The sequence below is a fragment of the Podarcis melisellensis genome (assembly GCF_964234715.1).
Source record: "Podarcis melisellensis genome assembly, chromosome: 4".
Taxonomy (NCBI): domain Eukaryota; kingdom Metazoa; phylum Chordata; class Lepidosauria; order Squamata; family Lacertidae; genus Podarcis; species Podarcis melisellensis.
Window position 1 is genome coordinate 75440270 of NC_138531.1, and position 19253 is coordinate 75459522.

At 42.5% G+C, this 19253-nt stretch overlaps 1 protein-coding gene across 1 annotated transcript in view; it reads right to left on the reverse strand.

The window, feature by feature from the left end:
- The window catches only part of IGSF11 (immunoglobulin superfamily member 11), a 175036-nt gene that overhangs the window by 15670 nt on the left and 140113 nt on the right, over nt 1-19253 (reverse strand). The window lies entirely within an intron of this gene.

The window sequence follows — 19253 nt, forward strand, 5'->3', positions numbered from 1 at the left end:
GCAGGGCTACAGATGGGGATGGCGCACACAACAACTGCTTCTGACAGGTAAACGTAGGAAAGGTGGCAAGGGAGTATGGAGGAGGAACGTATGCTGAGTTTGCATCTGCTTTTGTTGGGACAGGCTGGTTCTGAGGCACAAATGAATGCAGCACCATTGAAGTGCACAAAGCAAAAGCAAAATGAAAAAAGGAACTGCTCTCAACAAGCTCCTTGTTCTAGCCATGCCTTCCACCACCGCCACCATTTGTTATTTCCAGAGTCTTTAACTAGTGCTGAGCACTTTACAAGCTTTATAATAATTCACAACAGTTCTTGCCCACAGGCTTACAATCCACTACATTTATTTACACCCCACAACCTATTTGCATTCAGAAATATATTTATCCTAGGGAAGGGCCTTTTTGGTAGTGGCACCTGCCCTGTGAAACACCTTCCCATCAGATGTCAAACAGATAAACAACTACACAACTTTCCAAAGACCTTTGAAAGCAGTCTTGTATCAGGAAGTTTTTTATGTTTGATGTTTTGCTCTTTTTTTTCAAACAAACAATTTTTATTAAACTTTTGTTTTACAAAAGTACATGCCTTGTCTTTTTCTGGTTGTAGAATCTTTTTTTACATTTGAAGTGAGTCGTTAGTGTTGTATACAGAATGAAATTGGGGAAGAAGAAGGGGGAAGCTGGGGTGGGGTGGTAACACTTGGTATACATGTGGTATTTTTATTCTCTATCTGTTCATTTATTATATTTCCTTGGAAGTGTTTTTATTATGTTGGAAGTCGGTCAGTGTGGCTGGGGCAACCCAGTCAGATGGGCGGGGTATTATCATCATCATCATCATCATCATCATCATCATCATCATCTTAGCTCAGTGGTAGAACATCTGCTTTGCACACAGGTTCAGTCTCAGGCACCCCCAGGTAGAACGGATAATGTATCCAGTCTGAAGCCTTGAACAGCCACAGACAGTCAGTGTAAATATTGCTGAGCTAGATGATCAACTGCCGGACTCCATACAGGGCAACTTCCTATGTTCGTATCTTCTGAATCCTAACAGCAGAATTCCCACTAAAAGAAGCTTAAATACCTGAGGCCCAAACCAGATGAGACATCAATACCATGCAATTAGCAATAGCTTTTAAAAAAGTAAACTGAAGACATGAATGTCCTCATCCATAATGGGACAATGAGGCAGGGGTGTGTGTCAAAGGGTTAAACCTCCCCTGCCCTCCCCTGCCAGGGTCCCAATCCAGATTAGCTCCTGTTCCTGCACCTGTAATTTATTCAAAAGCTAACCACACAATCGCTGTGTGATTAACATCTCATCTAGTTTGACCTCAAGTCTACTGATTCTCCAACCAAGGTGTAATCACCAGCTATTTGCATAAATGTGATTAAATGGCAAACTAGGAGTGAGCAAACTTCTTTCCCATTCAGAATGAGTTGAGACACGTTGGATTATTTATCTGGACTTCTAGGTGAAATCTGAATAGTTTTAGATAGTCAAAACCACCCCCTTGCACTTATAGGTACAGTGGTACCTCAGGTTACAGATGCTTCAGGTTACAGACGCTTCAGGTTACAGACTCTGCTAACCCAGAAATAGTACCTCGGGTTAAGAACTTTGCTTCAGGATGAGAACAGAAATCGCGTAGCAGCGATGTGGCGGCAGCAGGAGACCCCATTAGCTAAAGTGGTGTTTCAGGTTAAGAACAGTTTCAGGTTAAGAACGGACCTCCAGAACGAATTAAGTTCTTAACCCAAGGTACCACTGTACATATTCCTCAGCCCTAAGTATTAGTGCATACCAATAACATTGTCAGGACACTCCAGTGCCTTGAAGGTTTTGTAATGGAAGCAATTTAAACAGTGTAGATCAGCCTTTCCTCACACATGTATACAACTTAATCTGTGCAGACTTCAGACTCTGCAAAAGCCCTTAATCCATCTGTGCATGTTTGGGAGAATTATTGGAACCATACTCTCCATGCCAGGCCCCAAGTAATCCTAAAATAATCATTTATGTTCGAGAGTGTTCAGGTCCTCTGTGAGTAGATCAGGCCCTCCCAGTTGGCCCTGTTGGTCATGCTTTGGGGACAGATAGATTTACACTGGATAGGCCACAGCCTTTGCCAAAGCTTCTAAATTCTGATACCCAGAGGCCTCTGCAGTGGTTCATCCTACTAGGCTACTAAGAACTGTGGGATGCTGTAGAGCTGGTCAGCCAAACTGCAGATTCTAGTACAAGCCAATCCCACCCTTGACCCCAAATATCAAAAACTGCCGCCTGTAGCTTCATACTTCACTGTTTTCTTACACAGCTTTCTTTTCTGTGTAAAAAAAGGGGGTGTAAATGGCAAAATAGACACACAAGTTTATCCTGTGTGTTTATACCTTATTGATTTATTTCCTCACTTACAGTTATAAATGAACCTTTCATCCTATCGATCCTTGGGCAAGCAACAATAAAATGCCTAACTGAACCAAGTAGGCCAGTGCCACATGAAAACATTTTAAAATACTTATCAACACTTACACATCAACTCTAAAAATACATACACACACACACACACACACACACACACACAACATTGATGTGAAGTTGTCCTTAAAGGGCCAGCAATATGCATGTTACAAGTGTATACTTGCTCTCACATGTATGCAGCTGGAACTCATGTACAGTATTTATGTAACAAACACATGTTGTAACTCCAGCAAAAGATCCTAAACCTTTCAGCAGTGCGTACATGTAAATACATGAATGCTGGCTGCACACATGAATCCAGGTACACATTTGTAACATCCAGTTAACCCACACAAGCAGTAGACTAGGCCACAGCTCATGGAAACATCTCTGGCATAAATATGACCCACAGAAGTGAATGAGGATCCCATTCAGTGCAATGAGGTTGTGCAGAAGTGCCCGGCAGTCAGTATCTTGGTAAGTGAAACTGCCCACATACAGCAGCCACCTTCCTAACCAAATCGCTTAATTAGCCGGTGCATCTCCACTTCCAAAGTTCAGTCTTGGAAACATACCAGCATGCTGCATACACACTCAGAAGAACTCTACTCACTTACATTAGCACCAGGGGAGCAATCTTGCTACGAGTAAGGGGACTAAGCTGCTAACAGCCTGACCAGAGTGGAATCCTTTTTCGTTTGTTTTGTTTTTTGAGGCTCTCTGCAACGCTTTACATTCCAGCCCTGAAGCATCAGGCAGCAAAGTTAATAATAAATGTTGCAATTCCGTTTCTCCTTTGTGTAGGAGAAATGTCTGGCAGATCATTGCTTTGGCTGGGAAACATTTTTTAAAGCCAGCAGAAGCCTTCTATTCCCAGAGCCTTCTTTAAAGACAAACACACTCACACATAGCCCATAAGAATACAATGTGGTAAGTGAACTATTCTTCAATGTCCTCCTCTCAGGGGTTTTTTTTCCTCCCCAAAAAGATGTCCTGCTTTTACACAAAATGGTTTTGGCAACCGGACCAGGATACACAGTGGCACAAAAATTATTGGGACTTAGGTCTCATCCTTACACCAAAGGCTCAGGCCAAAAAAAAGAGGATTAATAAAAATAACAAAGAAGTATGGCCACGACTGCATGAGTGTAGTCTCTGTCTTAAGAGTCCACCACCAAAGGTATTCAGTTCCAGGCATCAATGACATTGACAGAGAAAGGACAGCCAAAGCACAAGAAGGATGTTGTCTGTGCCACAAATCCCTTCTGGCCTATGAATGAGTCAGTCTGCTACCAGGATGCCATCCGCTCCAGAAGGAGCAAAGGGGGCCCTTTCCAAGCACCAAGGAACAAAGCACCAAGGCCAGAGAAAGGGCAGTGACTGTCTTTGAGTTTTTGAAGCTGAGGCACCAGCTCCCTGGGTTGGGTGGAGAGGAATCACTGTATTTGTTATCAGTGTACCGTCTTCTATCCCAAGGTGCCAGGGCTCAGTGGGATCTCCACCAGGACAATATTAGACAGTGCAGAAGTCCAGGGCAGCTGCATCATATCTGTCAAGTTCAGACAAATCTAAAGCACAAAAGAAACAATTCAGAGTTCCTCTGTTATGAAGTGAAATTTGTAGTTGTGGTTCTCACCAACAGAGGCTGGATCTGTACAGATAAAAGAAACGCTACAGAAAGAAAGGTTGTAAGAGCTCTTTATGGAAAATCCCACTGGCGACTGATTACTGCTCTACAGGGCCATCTGGTGCCACATGTTTATAACACAGTTCAGTTATAATGATGTATTTGACTAGTGTAGCTGAGTCCAGAGTTGTAGGGTTCCTTAATCATCTATTTATTTAGCCAGTTAAAAGTTTTGTGTCAACAGAGTGCAAATGGCCAGCTTGGGGAGGGAAAGAAGCCAGGTCCTAGGTTGGATAAACTAAACTCTGGGAACACAAATGTAAATCACATTTCAGTTCTGGAGTGGGAATGCTGAACAGGGACGTGGCAGTGGTAAGGGAAGTCCTCTTCTACCAGCATCTAGCCATGACATTTCACTGGCCTTCAAATGATAAATAACAATAGGGCATTAACAAGCACACTCCCAAGGAATGTGTTCCCTATGAACATCAGACAGTATTAGCATTTAGGCACCCTATTTAAAACCTATCTGTTCACCTAGGCTTTGCCTGTGGTAGGTCTATCCATGCTGATGTATGAAGCTAATCTATTGATTTGTAATGAATTCTGTGCTTGCTTTATGAATGTAGTTTTATTGTTGATTCAACGTTGATCACTGCCATGATATTTTTTCCTCATGCTGAAAGATCCCCCCATATATATATATATATATATATATATATATATATATATATATGCAGGTTTTGGTGTCCTCGGGTGTCTTCCCGTGTAAAAGTTGGGGTGTCTAGGCGACGTTTCGACGAGGTCTCACTCGTCATCTTCAGGCTGGTGCTTTCGGCTTCTTGTTACTGGAACAGAGCAGGATGCCACCATGGTTTGGCTACACCAGACCCAAACCCAGACCCTCTCCACAGATAAATTACAGACACCATCCAGTAGCCAAACCATGGTGGCACCTCCGGATGCTGCACCCCCCTGCAATCCCTACACAGATCTGGCTGACACAGGCCACAAAACCACAGCTCGCCCCTATACACGAAGCCAAGCCAGAGCACAACTAAGTGCAGTACAGCCATCTTCTCAGAAAAACTCTTCACAAAGTTCAAGAGGTCAAGACACAAAGACTTTAGCAACTAATCCACACCTAATGACCCACCTAAGTGGTACTCAGGATATCACTCAAGAAATCACTCAAGATATCCCTCAAGTAATTAAGGAACAAAAGAAGAAAAGGCACACTAGCCTGGGAACTTCCTCTCTGCCCAGAACATTGGAGGCTATACACCACACCCCCTCAACAGTATTTATAGGAACTCAAACACTGAGATCCTGCTCTGTTCCAGTAACAAGAAGCCGAAAGCACCAGCCTGAAGATGACGAGTGAGACCTCGTCGAAACGTCGCCTAGACACCCCAACTTTTACACGGGAAGACACCCGAGGACACCAAAACCTGCATTCCTGTACCCGTGAAAATCTACGAAAGCAAATATATATATATATATATATATATATATATATATATATATATATATATATATCTGGCAAGGCTAGCAGGATAAACACAAACGCTACTGGATCAGGTGATGACATCACACCGTGAGACAGCTCATGAGGAAACCACAGCAAGTGATAATTAATTAATGGAAAACATTTCAAGACAGATGGGTAGGAAAATGAACTTTTGCCAGAGTCTAAAATTAGTATTCATCTAGGAAAAAAAGCTTTTGGTTTATCTGCTCGTGAATGCCTGTTGGTGAATGTTTCCAAAACTTAGTTCCCAGACCTTAGCAACACCAGCCTGAACTGTTAAGATTTCTCTAACCCAGAAAGGACAGCTAATGAGCAGTACAGACCTTGAAGACAATGTTAAGAAAGACTGGAGACTGAGCAACAATACACTGTGGCATGTGCTGCTGATTGGTATGAATCACAGAGAAAGGCAAAATAATTTTTGGGATGAAGTAAGGCAGTTTCTGTGACAAAAAACCCCCAAACCTCTCAAGAACTGTTGGGTCAGGGCCTGACTTTTACTTCCTAGGCAGCTAAGACCACTAATAATAACAAGGGCACACCCAGACCTTAGTCGGTGGCTTTGCTTCATTTAATTTTATTTGGATCCCAACCATCTGTGCAGTTGATAGGGCATGCAAATATTTTTTTGTCTCATATCACCCCCACGGAGTTTGGTAGTGCAAGCTGACAGTGACTTGCTCAGGATCATAGAGCAAGTATTTTTAAACCATGGTTAAAGTCTAAAATTCTAATCACTGCATTACACTAGTTCTTTGCATACAACCACCAGCTCATGTGTACTTTCTCCCTGTTGCTCAGTGGGGTGTTGTGCAGAGCCTCTGCCTTGCATACATCAGGTCCTGGTTTAATCTCCAAGAACAGATGAGAAAAAGACTCCTGTCCAAAATCATGGAAAACCACTGCCAGTCAGGGTAGAAAATAATGAGCTGGATGGAACAAGGTCCAACTCAATATAAGGTAGTTTCCTATGTGCCTATGGTTTGCGCCCTAAGTTACATTAAACTCTGGAAGCTGATAGCATGATAGTTTCATGTCCCCTAAAACCTTCTGCAGGGAGGACCTCTAGAACAACAGAGTGCAAGGAACAATATGGGATGGGGTGAAGGGATTGCCTGCAAGGAAAGGGGAATCACCCCAAATGGGTCATAAGCTAAGTTAACTTAAGAAAGTTCAAAGGAAAGTTTCCCATCACTTCTTTCCCTCAGCAGCCCCCAACAATGCACATTCCATGAAGTTTAGGAGGCCCGCCTGGCCTTCCAGAGAGACTGCTTATAGAGGGAAGAAGAGGATTGCAAACTTTCCTTCCACAAACTTTCTTAAGTTAACTTATTTCAGGATCCAAGCCAAAGAGTCTGTGCACAAATCCTCAAAGGGGGAAAGGAAGTGGAAGCTGGCCAAAGCTGGTCATTTTCCATCAGGCTCAACAGAAAGGAGTTTTTAACAGGGCACCTTGTCAATTTCACCTCTTCCAATCAGTTCAGCTCCAGAGCCAGAAGCCAAAATAGAAGGCAGCAATCCAGTACTACACCAGTTTTCTTGGGAGGGAAAGGACTGGAGGACGCTTACCTCTCTGAGGCATAACTCTGTTAGAGATAACTGAGCAGCCTCTTGTGAAAATCAATCAAGCCATTTCGGTGTTGAGTGGTGCTCTCAAGGAGCCTGACTGATATAACCCCTTGACATTTGCCATCCTTTCCCCCTTTCCCTAAGGGGAAAAAAAAAAGTTTTATCACTGGAGTGGGGAGGGGGCATGGATTTGCAGCCAGCAAAGGGATCCAATAGGCTTCCTCTCCTTCAGGCAAATGACTCTGGCAGCATAATTTGCCGCTGAGGATCATGTAGCCCAGACTTCTCTTTGGTTGCAAATTACCATTGCAGCATTTTTCACATGGGATCATGGAGTTTGTATTTCAAGGTGCTGCAAGAGTCACTTCCCAGAAAAAGGAGAGATACATTAGGTCTCTGCTGTTTTTCTGCCGTCTAGAGCCCTCCACTGATCTAATACGCTTTTTGTCGGAATGCAAAACTGCAGTGTCAGTTGTTAAAGCAGGTATCTAGGATCTCCTCCTTTGTTTACATATTGATTTAATAAAGCAAGGAAAAGCCTTAGCTAACATAAGCATCTTTAGAAGTGTGGGGCAGGGGGGTCTGACAGAAAACAAGGGCTGTTGTTATCTTTACAACTCATTGTACATGGTTACATGCCATGTAGCGCTCTAAATAAGCAGACATATGCGACAATTAATGCTCAGAACCACTCAAGCCTGAGAGGTTCCTCCGCATTGGAAACTGCTCTACCAACAAATGTATTGGCAGCCACATCCATTACCCACAAATCTGCACTGCTCCCACCTGACACCCCTCTCTTGTAGCTGATAGCATACGTCTGGGCCAGGCAGAAACAAAGCAGAGTAACTGCCTGATTATCAAAGCCCCACTGACCCAGGTTGCTCTGAACTCAGCTGCTGTCTCTGTGAGCAACGATAAAAGCAGCATAGCCTCCCTTCTCCGACAGCAGGAAGGAGTCTCTCCATCCTTGCTTGGAGGCCGCTTCCAGAGATAACTGGAGGCCTGTCTACCTTCCTCTCAGTGCCAAACAGCCCCTGACAGAGAAGAGGAGGAATTCAGAGCTTAAGACGATAAGATAAATATGCTTAAAATAGTTGAGCCCACAAGATGGGCTTCAGTGATTCTGCTTTATTAAAAGAGTTACTTTCGGCTCCATGCCCTGCCAGCTCTGGCACTGCCCACCCAGCTGGCATGTGCACCCCCACCAGACATGTGGAGAAATGTGGCCGATGCATGCCAACAGAAAGAGTCCCCATCCTTGAGCTGAGAACAGAGGTTTCCTTAACTGGAATGCAATGAAGGAAGATATTCTTTTGTGATGTAATGATGCTCACTAACACAAAGTTGTTCGGATACTGTTATGTGCCCCTGGGCTTTCACTGTCAGCTCTACACAAGTATAAAGCTAGTCAATTACTAGAACAGTATCAATTGTAGGTACAATAACCCTTTGCAACACACTGCACCTGTAAATTGCAACAGACTTTTCAAGGAGGCCCAGAAATTCGCAGAGCTGCCCTCATACCATTCATTACACAGAATGTGGGATCAAAGAATCATGTTATGGTTTGAACTCCGTGAATCAGTAGGCAGTAAAAGAGTTAAGCACCCATTCCTCATAATCCATCCTTTTCTTTTACTTTTAGCCCAACAGGCACTCTCCAAAGGTTCCCAAACTGAAACTGCATGTACACTTGCTTCTGAGCAAACTGTGCACAGGATTGGGCATCATCTTTCTATATAAACCAAATTGCCTCCTCCTGCAATGTTCTTCTAGTTCCAGTATGGTGTAGTAGTTAGAATTTAGGACAAGGACTGAGGAGATCCAAGTTTAAATCTCAATTCATCAAAGAAGGTCACTTCCTCACCTCGGGCCAGCCACTCTCTCTGAGCCTAACCTGCCTTACAAGGTTGCTATGAGAGTAAAATGGCAGGGGCTGGGGTGGAAAGATGTATGCTGCCTTCAATTCTTTAAAGGAAAGGCACAAGATAAATCTTACAACAGCCACAATGTTGTCTTCATCCATGGTTAAAAAGAAAAATTGTAAAAAGGAAAAGGAAATGTTACCACACAAAGTATAGCAATAAAGCAAAGGGACCAAATTAAGTGTGTAGCTATGTAAATCTGCACACTTGCCTGGTTTATTTAAAGTGCAGAATTTGGATTTTGCTGGCCGCTCTACGTTTATTTGTCAGCCTCATGTGCTCTTGCCCTTCCCCCAGCCTAAACTGTGGTTGCGTTTTAGAGGATGATATCCAAGTTGTTTTGTACTATTAGTGAGACTATAAATATAAGAAAGTACACCGATAGGACTAAAAATAGCAACTAGAATGACATTAGCTTGCGTAAAGCTAATCAATCCCCATCAATCTCTGGGGCATGCATTAATCTCCTTCTCCTTGGTATAGCATTGCACAATTAGGTACATTATGGGAGGTTTAATGCTTTTTCTCTGATGCATCTGACACTGGCCAAGTCTAGAGACTGCTAATTTCTGAAACAGTTAGACCTTGAGGTCCCTGCACTTTCATTTGCCTGCAGAGGAATTTTGGAACAGCTGCATTTGTAAGATTCAGTGACTCTACATGCTTTGGTGCATCAAGGCTGCCAGATACGATGAGGAACCAGTTCCTAAATACACAATAGATGCTTTCCCCTACCTATTGTGATAATTCATGACAAAAAAAAGTCAGTCTGTAGCTCAGTGGTAGAGCATCGGCTTTGCACGGAAAAAGTTCCAGATTAAATCCAGGCATCTCCAGGAAAGTCTGGGAAGAAACCCTACTTGAAACCCCAGAGAGCTATTTCCAGTCAGCGTAGACAATTCTGAGCTAAAGGCAACAACTGGTCTGACTCACTACAAACTAGTTTTCTAATGTTCTCATGTCAGTCTTTCTAGCCGAACACAGACCATGAATGATGCACTCCATGCAGATAGGCTAACTCAGATAATAAGAAGCAAAATCACTCTTGCATAGTAACATCCACAACCAAAGAGTCTGCAACAACATCATCAACATCTCCTCCACTTTGCAGATGAGCAACCTGATGCAAAGGACACCACGTGAGCCAAGCTGAGATTTGAACCCCAGATGCCTGACTGCATTCTTCATTCACTCACCTTCATGACCACTACTACCTTCTCAGCCCAGCCCCGAAAGACAGACTTATGGGAGAGAATGCAGAGCGTCAAGTAAAAATCAGTAACACAGAAGCACAGAGGGCAGAAACCTAATTAAAGTTCCTCTTTGGGATCTGCAGGCAGCAGCAACACTGCTACTGCTCATGCCACTTACTCTCAAACCTCTCCTCCCACCCCCAATTTCTCTGTTTAAATTCATTCAGCAGAGCCAAGTCAGCAAAGATTCACTGCGTTGCGGATCGGTGCCAAGTGCAGTCAGCAGCAGCGGCAGCAGCAGCGGCGGCGGCAGCATGCACTCCTTTGCTGACACAGCAATGCAGACCCTCTGGGGAGATGAAAACTGCCAGTATCTCTGCAGAAGGATGCATCTGCTCGCTCCCAGAATCGGAGGGTCTGCGATAGGAGCCAGGGAATCGAAACGGGTCAGGAAGGCTCTGCCAGGGGGCTTGTTCCTATTTTCTCTTTGCCGAGCCATAAAAAATACATTAATGGCCCAGCAGCCTTGTAAATGATTTATGGTCAGGAGCGTAAATTTTCTCCTCCTCCCTGAAAAAAGGTAGCATGGTGATAAACTGCCTAATAAAGGAAAACGACTCAAGGCGCAAACATAATCAATAATAGATCAGGGTGGAGGGGGGGAAGGACCCCCAAGAGGCGTTTGGAAACATAACCCATGGGGTGTGGGCAAACCGATATGGGGTTACATAGGCTGGAATCATCTTAAGGTCTGCACATGTGTGCTGGAGTGTAAATAAGGATGACAAAAATGGCAGTCGGACAGATGGGTGAAGGGAAGAATCTGCTTTAGCACTGCTATGTATAGTGCTCTGAGAGCCGACAGAGAGAAGTATCAATCAAACAAATACACTGTGGTCATTAAGATCTGGGATCTGAACATTTGCTATCAGGATCCCAAAGAGCCTGCAGACTGGGGAAGTAGAAAAGTACTTAGAATTTATTTTTGTTGCTATATAAATAATCACCAGAGATAATATTATTAATAATAAATCAGTGTTGTATTCCTCCAGTAATAATCACAATAACAATAACACCCCCTTCATGCTTTTCAGATGTTTAGAAGTATTGCTCAAGGGAAACAAATCAAAATTTGGTGCAGTGGCAGGCTGAGTCTCAGAGCCAGGCTCATGGAAGCAGTCTGTGACTTCTGCATGCAATTCATTTGCTGCAACCTCAAATGTAATTTGTGGACTATACATACTCACAGAGAGTATGACTGAGCCTTAAATTCTGATATTCCCTATGGAATTAGTATATTTGCTCCATCTGAACTAATTGTATCCACTCTACCCTCCACTGAACTTTTGTTTTGTTTTGATGCCCTTTGGCTTTCTTTGGCTCTAGAAGCTGCTGATTTTTCTTGGTGCCAACTTTCTCCTTCTTAGCCCTCACTGTCCTTGCTCCCATTTCTCTCCAGTGCTGCTTTATCTAATTGGCCTCGACAATGTGATTTGGTCTGTTAGTGAACAGGTTCCTTTGGGAGGAAGGATGGCATATAAATGGAATAAATAATAAAATAGTGTACATGGTGGCATTATGCAAGATGTCTTGCCATCATTAAAGGGGTGTTCACACAGTGTATTCAACAAAGGCACCCCTCTATCTTTGTACTCAATAGCTGCACGTTCATACAGTTAGTCCCATGTAACCTTTAACAAATGTAGAGCCTGTGTACACAACAGCTGAGCTGTGCAAATCAACAAGTGCACACTCTTTCACGCAAACACTTGCACACTTATACGAGTTAGTTTGCGCATGTATTAAGTGTAACATGAGAACAAACCATATATCATTGATAAAAACATTTGCGTCACCCTGGAAAGGGGAAATTTCTTCTCTACATAGAGCTACGTTATGTCGCTTTAACTTATGTGTAATAGTGAATGAATCAGACAGTACCTTTGCCGTGAGTAGGAAGATGAAGACTGAATAAAAAAAAACCTTGGAACATGCTTGAATTAGTGATGTCACCCAACTTCCCATTGACCCAGTTTGAACTACAAGTTCCGCATACCCCTATAAGTACTACAGTAGCCTGAATCAGATCCCACTACCCACAGTTTTCCAGTGGCTTAGACTACAATCCCAAATAAAGTCACTCTTTGGATCATCACCTTGTTGTGGTGAGTGGGTTTGCACGTTCCTGTGATCCTTGTGAGCAAAGCTGTCAGGAGTCTCATATTCCCAGATGTCACCCAAAAGGGTAAGGTCAAAGGGGCGGAGCTAGACAAAGAATGATCCAAGAAGTCCTCAATGGCAGAAAAGGCGGAAGGTAACAAGCAGCATGTTACAATGGCTGTGAAGGCAGATGAAGGCTGCAGTACATAAAAATCTACCGGTCGTTGTGATACTGGAATAGAGCCTTACTGTAAAGACTGTGCATTGGTCAGCGCGCACTGATCTCGACACATAAATTCATGCACAGCCATCTTCCAAAAAAAGTCTTCCCAGATAAAGTGGATTTCATAAAGTGGATGGCAGAAGCAGATTTCGAGGATGGAGTCAGACCCTGTCATACGCCTCATAATGGGGGGGAGGAGCCCATTGCTAGTGCAAATCACTTTTTCTATTCTAGAGGAAGGTTGAGGACTCAAATACAAAGGGCATCTTGTTGTAACCCCTGGGCAGAGGGGCATTTTGAATGCAGAGGAATGTTTTAACTTCATTAACCCAAATGTTTATCAGTGCCAAAGACATATCTTCCTATTAAACACCCTTTGCAAATGAATGCAATCAGAGGGATAGAGATTTTCTGCCAGGAGGACAGAAGTCAACAGCAATTAAACACAAGTAAGTGCCACTTACTGAAACAGTTACTTCAGCCTCTCTCGCTCCCTTCCACCACTTTCCAATTCATTGTTTTTGCATGGTAAATGTTATGTAAGAAACGTCCTGCTAAAAACTTGAGTGGAACGTGACGAGTCTCAACACCTGATACATTGCTCACCAGACGAAATAAGATATGCATAACCTTATGATTCTATGATATGCTGACTTTGTTACATAAAAAAAATCAAAGTCTGGCCTGAACGAGAAGAACCAAAGCTCAGTGGCACAGCATCTGCTTTGTATGCAGAAGGTCTCAGGTTTAATCCCTGGAATCTGCAGGTAGGGTTGGGAGAGAATCTCACCTGAAACTCTGAAGAGATGCTGCCAGTCAGTGGTCTGACTCAGTACCAGGCTGCTTCCTATATTCCTAAAGAGTGTGTGTATATTCTAAACTAATTTGCACATGGCAACAAACTGCCAAAGTAAGCACAACTCCACTAGGACTTGCAATTGATTCAGAGATTTTTAGACTGCAGCCCTAGTCACAGTAGGGAGCAAGCAGAACAAACCCTGCAGAAGACTCAAAGATTTAATTTGGCCAAACTGCTGATTTAAATGGGAGCTAGATTTTAATTTGTGCTGGAAAATGTAGCTGATTTAATAAAGTCAATCATTAAAAATGGCAGCCCCATTTGCTAATTGATGCTGTGATGCCTCTTTGCACCACAGAAAAAGCAACTGATTTTCTCTAGAAAGCACAGCATGGGAGACCTCTGAGATGCACTCCTATAACCCTTTACAGGATGGAAAATGGAACAGTACCAAACTGAAGGTGAATATTCTAGATCACTTAATGAAGAATAATTATCCTTGGTACCATCAACCATCCTTTCAACCCTGCTAATATATGTTTACTGTAAAGTGAGGTTTTTAATCTATTTTAGTGACTGTGTCTAGAACTAGGACATGGTGGGTTAATTAATGCAGAGTATAAAAGTGTGGTCTTGTGTGTGGTGTGTGAGCCATTTACGGTACTCCTGCATCACAAGGATGCGATAACACAATCCATCATTCATAATAGTAAGAAGAGTGCAATACATAAGCCATACACCTTTGTGCTAGTCACCTTTGTTCCTGTCAGAACAAATGGGGAAGGGGATGTAACTCAGGGGCAGAGGATTTATAGAACTAGCAGCTGCATGTGCTGTTAAAGATGGGGGGAAAGAAGCCAGTCATTTCCATTCCAAGCAGCCTTTGTCACAATCTGCACTGCTTCTGTTCCGCAGCAGTTTGATTTCCGCCCCCCCCCCCAATACTGTGCTATTCGTCTCATTGTCCACTATTTAATGTAATTTATGTAAGTTACAAATTCAATTATGTAATTATTTCCACATCGTTAATTTCAGTGCAAAGCCCAGTCATTTCAATGCAAATGAAACACAATTTAAATTGGCGGGGGGGGGGCCCTGTTCATCAATTACTGTTTGCAGACTAAAAACAGCAGCAGAAGCAGCAAATATTGATTAGTATTTGCTAGATTTATTTCCTTTTGCAGACATGGGACAAATAAGCAAACACTGGCAATTCCAACTTCTGTTTCCATCTGAATTCTTGGACAATCCTAAGGGGGGGGCGGGTTAGATGGGTGCATGAACATAACCCGTTGATAAAATTTGCAGATATGTGATACGCTCCACAGCTTCCATGGATATTCCAAACATGGGCCAGAAAAGAGGGAAACTCCACAGAATCAATGAACAATATACTAAGGGGGCATGCTCTGCACACAGGTTTCAGGTTCAATCCCCAGATCTCCAAGCAAGTCTGGGAACATCCCATGTCTGAATCCCTGAGGGCTTCTGCCAACTGGTGCAAACTAGTGATTCTCAAAGGGAGTGATGTGCCACACTGGTGTGGCAGGAGAGGATGGCAAGGGGGATGGGAAGATTCAAGGACAATCAAAGACACATTTAAACATGATGGTATGTTGTATGGTGTGGTGTGGTAGGGTAGGGTAGGGTAGGGTATGGTTTGGTATCAAACTATTTTTTTTTGGGGGGGGGTATACCACCAGGAACAGTATCCATGCCTCTCTTTAAGAGCATTGGCTATTATTCTTTAATTCTCCATGACACATTTTTTGTGAACTGGGATTTCCAACTCTAACAAATATGAAAGATGTTACATTATGTTACATTAAAAGAAAATGCAATGAAGATGGTTTACAGGTGGTATATGACACCAGTAAAACTAGCAAAAATGTACAAAATTTGTAACAAGTGTTGGAGATGTGGGGAGAAAGAAGGTACATTTATGCATATGTGGTGGGATTGTAGGAAAGTAAGGGGGTTCTGGGAGATGATATACAATGAACTAAAGAAAATGCTAAAGTATAGCTTTGCTAAGAAACCAGAGACCTTCCTGTTGGGAATAACAAGAATGGATATAAGTAGGAGAGACTGTAAACTGTTCCAGTATGCAATCACCGCAGCAAGGACACTGTTGGCCCAAAAATGGAAATTAGAAGAGGTTCCGACCTTGGAAGAATGGAGGACAAAACTAACAGATTATGCAGAACTGGACAAATTGACCGGAAAAATTAGATACCAAAAAGACCAAAGATTTTTTGAGGACTGGGGGAAATTTACGGAGTATTTGAAAAATATATGTGAGGATTGTACAACGCTAGTGTGTTTTAAAGAAGCTTTGTGAAAATATAAGGAAATATTACCAAAAGGCAAATAAGAATAGAAATATAAAATTTAATGGAAATATTGAAATAAAGGAATGTGAAGATAGGATTTGAACTACGAATGATTATCAGAGAAGTTGAGGGAGGTCCAAATAAGATAAATTATGTGATATGTAAATGGATATGTTTGGTGTTCTTAATGGAAAATTTCAATAAAAATTTATTTTTTTAAAAAAAGAAAGATCAGAAAAAGGAAGGCTTCTTTGTGTTGATGAGGAGAAAAAAGTTTCTATCAAATTAGAACTAAAATAAATGAGACTACTAGGCAAAGGCAAGCTCACACCTGTCATTGAGTTGGTATACTTAAGGTACATATGTAACAGGCTTGTTTATCATTATATTTTGGGAATGATTCACATTCTTACATAGCTGCACTGCCTTATGCTTTCTGGATGTCCCATGATCACATTATAAACTGCTTGTGTTCGATGTTATGAATCAAGCACTGCTAGGAGTTGTTTCTTTTTGTTTTCTAGTGTATTTCTTATCAATTTAAAAATTGGTGTGGCGCGAGAGAGAAAAGTGTGAAAAACCTGAAAGTATGGCCCAGAGGAAAAAAGTTTGAGAACCACTGGTATAGACAATACTGAGTTAGATGGACCACTGGACTGACATAGTATTAGGCTGCTTCCTGCACTCCTAACTAAAGTGTGAAGAGTAAGAGAAACACATTCCTGGTCCTCAAAACCAGCCCACTTTGTTTTGTCTCTGCACTTCAAATGTCGACATCCTCTCCACCGGGACTCTGTAATGGGCCTCAGGTGGGACTGCTCTCTGCTCCCATTATGACTGTCTGGAAAAACCCAAGCTATCTTAGCGATGACGCAAATGCATGCTCCAGAAATAACAAGGCACCGATATGTTTAAACAAACAACTCTCTCTTCTGAATTATGCATTGTTTTATCACACCCACGTGATAGCACATATAAAAATGAATAAAATGGATTGCATACAATGGTGGCTTTGCCATTGTTCCAAGTGGTCCCGCTTGCACAAGGCAGGATACTCCATTTTCTCCAATCCCCCGCCCCACCCATATCTGCACTTCATGCCATTTCTCACTCTATTCCAGAGGGTCATCAAACTTTAGAAGCAGCTTTATGGAAGGGACAGAGGACTTAAATGGAATTGTGGAGGGAAGCTCAGCAAAAATTGGGTACCCTGGCTTCCATGAGTAAATGCACTTTCTGATAAGGCATACAATTCTACAGTGATAAAGATAAAAGAACTATAAATACAAGCTATTTCATAGATGCTCCCCCTCTCATTTTCTTATAAACCATACTATTTTAATGCTGTTTCATGTACTTTAGGCATCATGGCACTATGGTGTATTTTGCATTTTAGCTTTTAAACAAACAAACAAACAAACAAACAAACAAACCACTGGCATATAATTAGTATTCATTCTCATAGGTTAACTAATCACCATTTTTGAGTACCCCCCCCCCAACTTCCCATAAAGTAGCATGGCATTCCTTTGCCATCATGGTTTATACATCTAAACTCCATTGTTATCCTAAAGGAAAACCTAGATACCATGGGCCACATTTGCCCCACTGCCACCGCCAAAGGAGTTTTGTGGCCTCAGAGACACCCTCAACTTGTAACTTAAAACACACACACACACACACACCCACCAGTTTTTTCATCTATAAGACGCCCCCATGTATAAGACACCCTTGCTTTTTGACATTATTTTAAAAGGGAAAAAGCCTAGTCTTATACACTGAAAAATACGGTAAATGTTTATTGATAGTTGCAATGACTTCCCCACTGTGGTATCCATGACACGAAATGTTTGTAGCCTCCAAGATCTACATTTAAAACGTTTTAACTGGCCACTTCTGCAGGGACCTTGCTGTGATTCTGTGAAGCCAAAGTATTTTGATTTTACTGAATTGAATAGTGACTAATAAATGATAAAGATGTTTTAAAACAGCACAGGGCATGCATTAAGAGCAGCCCTTCCTGTGGTTCCATCGATGAGGCAAGCTCAGTGCACAGTGACTTAAGAGTCAGCACAGGGCCTTCTCTGTGGTGGCACTTGGACTGTGAAACTCCTTTTCCCTGGAGGTACAGATGCTGCCATCATTTACTTTTTAGTTGCTGGCTGAAAACTTACCTATTCAGCCAGTTATTATCTTTTTCTGGGTGCTGATTTAGTGAGTGAAAATTGTTAGCATGCTGTTTTATTGTACTGCAGTTAAATTTTATTTGTTTTATTTATTTTACTGTTTTTAATTGAGCTTTTTGCTTTACTCGTAACCCACTCTGGTATCATCGGCTAATGAAGTCGTATTCTGATACAACTCTGAATAAAATTCAAAGGAACTTTCATTAATGATGGGCAAGACATCTTTCAAGGAAGCTTGTCCACCATTACTGATATGCCCACTGAAAATCCTCAAATAGTGTGCAGTTTCCAGAAAAGGAGAATTGCAGTGCCCAGTTTTGTTAAAAACTAGTGGCCTTGATGCCCTTTCACCAGGTATGAGGAACCTGTGGCGGTCTAGATGTTGCTGGACTGCAACTCTCACAATTCCTGACCTTTGTCTCTGCTGTCTGGGACTGGTGGGATTTGGAGTTAAACAACATCTGGGGTCACAAATTTCATTTCTAATATCTCTAACTGTGATTCAGTATATTCCTATACTATAGTTTAAATCATGGATGTCCAACCAGTAGATCCCTGGCTGCTCCTGGTAGATCACGGGATCCTTATCATGTACAAAAAGTTATGGGGAGGAAGCTTAAAAACTCTGTGTGCAATCCTTCCAAACAAGGTCTACAACTCTGGGCACTTCCCTCCTAAAAAAAAGCTAAAAAAAAGCTCAACAACTCTCTGGGCAATCCTCCCACCCCACACATGCTCCTCTTCCCTCCAATGACAATGGGTAGATCACTGCCAGTTTTTTTTATACAGCAGTACCTCTGCCTGCGAACAGGATCTGTTCCGGAGGCCCATTTGCAACATGAGCAGAATGGTACCTGCGTCTGCGGGTCGCGATTCGCTGCTTCTGCGCATGCATAAGCGGCGAAACCTGGAAGTAATCCTTTCTGCTACTTCTGGAAACGCGCAACCTGAAGCAAACGTAACATGAGGTATGACTGTACTGGCAATAGATCGCAGTCTCTTGGGAGTTGGACATGCCTAGTTTAAATCTACCACAATATAAATACAGGAAACAGTCACTTTGACATATAGTGGTACCTCGTGTTATGGACTTAATCCATTTTCCAGAGGTCCGTTCGTAATAGGAAACCGCTTGTAACATGAGGCACACTTTAATGGTGACTCCTGCTGCTGCCGTGCCGCCAGAGCGCAACTTCCGCTTGCATCCCAGGGCAAAGGTCGCAACAAGGGGCATCTACT